At 35.9% G+C, this 4797-nt stretch overlaps 1 protein-coding gene across 5 annotated transcripts in view; it reads right to left on the bottom strand.

Moving 5' to 3' along the window:
• The window catches only part of LOC106871880 (protein-glutamine gamma-glutamyltransferase K), a 427287-nt gene that overhangs the window by 96302 nt on the left and 326188 nt on the right, over positions 1-4797 (bottom strand). The window lies entirely within an intron of this gene.

The following is a 4797-nucleotide window of genomic DNA, read 5'->3' as shown; positions in this document are numbered from 1 at the left end:
GTCTCTGGGTGAGACTTGGATCCAACTTGTACACATGCAAAACAAAAGTCAAACATAAAATAATAATAATAATAATAATAATAATAATAATAATAATAATAATAATAATAATAATAATAATAATAATAATACGAAGAAGAAGAAGAAGAAGAAGAAGAAGAAGAATGATGATGATGATGATGATGATGATAATAATGTAAAATTTTGTGGGACTTTTCTATTCAAACGGACAAGAAGTTAGAAAATAATAGACCAGATATAACGATTACAGATAAAGAAAAGCGAAGTTGCTTACTTATCGACCCATTATGCCCATTTGATTCCAGGATCATAAAGAAAAAGGAAGAAAAACAAAGAAAATACAATCCCTTAAAATTTGAAATAGGAAGAATTTAAAGCATACGAACAGTAAAGGTCATACTTGTAATTGGTGCGTTGGGAACAGTACGCAAACATATATACGAATGGCTGAAGGCGATTGAAATAGAATGCTCGAGAGAGCTCCTACAGAAAGTTTGCTTCTTAAGGACAGCAAAGATTATCAGGAGGGTTCTAAGCACTTGTAAGACTACTGAAAACTTGTGGATACCTAAGGTTACAGGTAGTAACCCGTTACTCACATAAATCATACCAGGAATAAGACTGAACCTGAGCCAAAACCAAAATAATAACAATAATAATAATAATAATAATAATAATAATAATCAAATTTTAAAACAAACATAATTTTCTTATGGTTTCTTAAACATTCTCGAGAACAAATCCAAATATATGGTACCCTAGGCATAACACCTACATGAACTTCCAACTTGTTGTCTCTTGAGGTCTCTGGGTGAGACTTGGATCCAACTTGTACAAATGCAAAACAAAAGTTAAACATGAAATAATAATAATAATAATAATAATAATAATAATAATAATAATAATAATAATAATAATAATAATGGTTTGAAATTTTGTCACAGGGGCAACAATTTTGGAGGAAGTGATGAGTCGATTATATGGACATCAGTGTTCAACTGGTACGTATTTTAGCGATCCCGAAAGGTTGAAAGGTAAAGTTGACCTCGGCGGAATTTCAGCTCAGAACGGAGCGACAGGCGAAATACCGCTAAGCATTTCGTTAGGCGTGCTAACGATTCTGCCAGCTCACCACCTTAATTATAATAATAGTAATTATAAAAAGGATTTCAAATTTTGGAACAAGGTCAGTAGGTTCGGGGTAGTGGATAAGTCGATTACATCGACCCTAGTATTCAACTGGTACTTATCGATCCCGAATGGATGAAAGGAAAGTCGATCTCGGCGGCATTTGAACTCAGAACGCAAAGACGGACTAACGATTCTGCCAGTTCACCACCTTAATAATAATAATAATAATCTTTTTTTACTAAAGGCACAAGGACTGAAATTTAGGGGAGGAGACAATATTGAAACGTTAATGAATTAAGAAACGTTATTATTCGAAGTAAGACATAGATGAGTAATAAAGAACTATAAATTCCTGCCTTGAATATAATACAGACATATGTGCAGATAGTGTATAATTTGATATAAATATGTGTGTGTGTGTGTGTGTGTGTATTATTATCATTTCAAATTTGAACGGAAATAGCAGATAGCTAGGAGCTTATTTATCTAACCGACACAACAGCGGAGATAATTGCTAAGAGATTTGTAAATCGACCGGTGGACCTCAAGTTATAGTACATCAGCGGCCATCACAACTGATAGAGAGTCAGTTTGCATTCGAATTCGCATTACCGCTTATAATCTACCAACAAACAGTATGGTGGAACATTTCCGTCGCCAAGTCAAAGTTGCACTTAAGTCCAGCCGGACACCACTAAGTGATACGAGTATATTACTATCAATATAAGCAACCCCACCCTTCGAAGGAGATAACTGAGAGTACCTAGTAGAAGTGTGGTACATATTGCAGCAGTGCCATACTACGGAGACTGTCTAGCACTTCTCAAGTTATCAGGACAAATGGTTGCACCTAACTGTCCAAATCAGAATCAGTACAAGATACGTCACAATACATAGATAGACTGCAGAAACACATGTCCCATATAACACCAACTGCAACTTCATCACGGCACACTAGCGCATATTCCGATTTCAACCCGTCATTTGATTTAATCTAAAGTGATTCCATTTTTAAGCTCATCCTACACTGGTCCTTTTCAGGTACTTCACTATCGCAAAAAAAAAACAACAAAAAAAACGGTAAAAGGGAGACTATTAGAAAAGCTGTGTGGGAAACAATTTATCATTTACCACTTGGCGGGCAATGATTGCCATTAAAAAGCACCTCAGCTTTTCCTACATCAAGTACTATAACATTTTCCTCAGCGACTCGGAAAGCCTAATCTGAACGACATGTTCATTAGCTTGTTAGATTCGGACATTTTCTTCAATTACCATAATTGATGCCCTCTATTAATCTTCATTATAGGTTAATTTTTCTCTACGTGAAACCAATCGAAGGGGTGTCAAATGTACTGAAATTTTACTCCGTCGTCTAAAATTTCACGCAAAAATCCGATTAGTCGTCAGATCTCTCTGAAATTGTCAGATTACGACTTTGTAATCGCGTAGGAACTGCTGCCGATATGAACTATCTTAATAAAAATACATACGAACATAGAAATACTATGTTAAACTAAGTTTTCGATAACGCATTGAATACGATTTGGATATATGAATGTACAGCCCGAAACGGAAAACCACCTTTCTTTCCTTCCCTGAGCGTCTGCTAATACTTTACATGTACCACGTCCTTGCGTTGTTGTGTTTTTGCGTTTGTTATTTCTTTTTTTTTTATTTACTATATGTGTGTGTGTATAACGAAATGTTAGCGCCTAGGTTAGTTAAAATATGTTTGTGACATGAATGTATGCATCTGTGTAAGCTTGTAATGCAAATTTTGTCAAGGAAGGCCAGGTAGAAAACTTGAAGATTTACGTTGATTATAAATTAAAAAGACATGCAATGTGGAGAGGATGGCTCTAAATTTGTAGACAACTCTACACAAGTTGATGTTATTAGGCATCTTCAGCTAAGTAAAGTGTAATATGCCTTTACTAGATCATAGAATGACTCAAAGATGTAGTTCTTTTGTGAAGATAATTTACTGATTAGGCAGTTGAACATAATGAGATTGAAAAATTTCTAAAAGGCTTCTTATGAACATATTAAGTTCAGGCTAACATGCTTAGTAGAATTAGGCAAAATTAAATCGTATCCAATTGAAATTGTATCGATAATGAGACGAAAAATCATAAGTGCCAATGACAATATTTGTAAAGAAGGGTAAGGGTGACAACTCTGAAATCCAAAATAGATTAAAAATGCAAATGGCATCTTTTATTAGGTGTGTTAGGTACTTTGTCATTTAACATAGCAACGAGGGTTACTGTTAGCAATGAGCGATCTTATCTCTTAGGTAATAACATTAGCAGAAGTTAGACATACTTGTACACACACACACATACACACAGACACAGACACACACACACACACACACACACACACACACAGACACACACACAAACACACGCATACACACCTATACACACACATGCAGTAATTAATGTACAACTGCACATTCGCTACCTTCCATACTCAAACAAGTTTACACATAAACGAATAAAATTTCTACACTGTACGCATGAACGCTTACAGACGTGCAATTGTGGTTATAATGAGCAAATATATCGGCTAATGAGCAATATTTTATCAAGACGTAGTGGCGACAGTAAATAAAGATTTATTCACTTGAAAGAATTATTATTTGGCTTTCACTCCGGATCGAAATTTCATCACAACTAAACCAGTTGGTATCGGATATTCAGAAAATCAACTAAAACATGAATATAATGGTTTATCTATCTGTCTATCTATCCACTTGCCTGCCTGTCTGTCTGTATGTATGTCTACCTACCTATCTATCTGCCTGTCTATCTGTCTGACTCCCTGTCTGTCTAATTCCGTGTCTTTCATTTTAGGCAGTCCTTTCGCTTTAGGTATGAACACTGTAAAGTATGAATTATTGGAAACTCGTTCCGTCTTTTGTGTGTAGACTGCAACTTTTGAGTGTATGTTTGCACATGTTAATGTATACATACACACATACATACGTACATAAACACAGAGACAAACACACAAATATATATATACACATTCATAAGTGTGCGTGTAAATATATATATATTTATTTATTTATTCTTTTATTCCTTTACTTGTTACAGTCATTTGGCTACGGCCATGCTAGAGCAGCACCACTTGAAGGGTTTTAGTCAAACAAATCAACCTCAGAACTTGTTTTTTATAAGCCTAATACTCTTTTGCCGAGCCGCAAAATTGCGGGGAAATAAACACACCAGCACTGGTTGTCAAACGGTGATGGAGAGACAAACACAAATACACAGGCATATGCATATATGTACCCGACGGGCTTCTTTCGGTTTCCGTCTATCGAAACCACTCACAAGACTGTGGTCGGCCCGAAGATATATTAGAAGACAACAGCCTAATGTGCCACTCAGTAGCACGGAACCCAGAACTATGTGGTTGAGAAGCAAACTTCTTAGCACAGAGTCACGTCTGCGCCTGTATACATCGCCACACCACATACCATAAAAGGAAAAGTAATTGAAACGTCCACACCATATGTCAACGGGTCAAAAAACTGTAAGCTTTGCGTAGCTAAAAGAACACAGATCCTTTTCCTTTTCAGACCTAACACCACTGAACTGCTGAACTACACACACACACACACACACACACACA

Source organism: Octopus bimaculoides, chromosome 1 (genome assembly GCF_001194135.2).
Source record: "Octopus bimaculoides isolate UCB-OBI-ISO-001 chromosome 1, ASM119413v2, whole genome shotgun sequence".
Lineage (NCBI taxonomy): Eukaryota > Metazoa > Mollusca > Cephalopoda > Octopoda > Octopodidae > Octopus > Octopus bimaculoides.
Note: the sequence above shows the minus strand (reverse complement) of the source record. Positions and strands in the feature narration are given on the sequence as shown.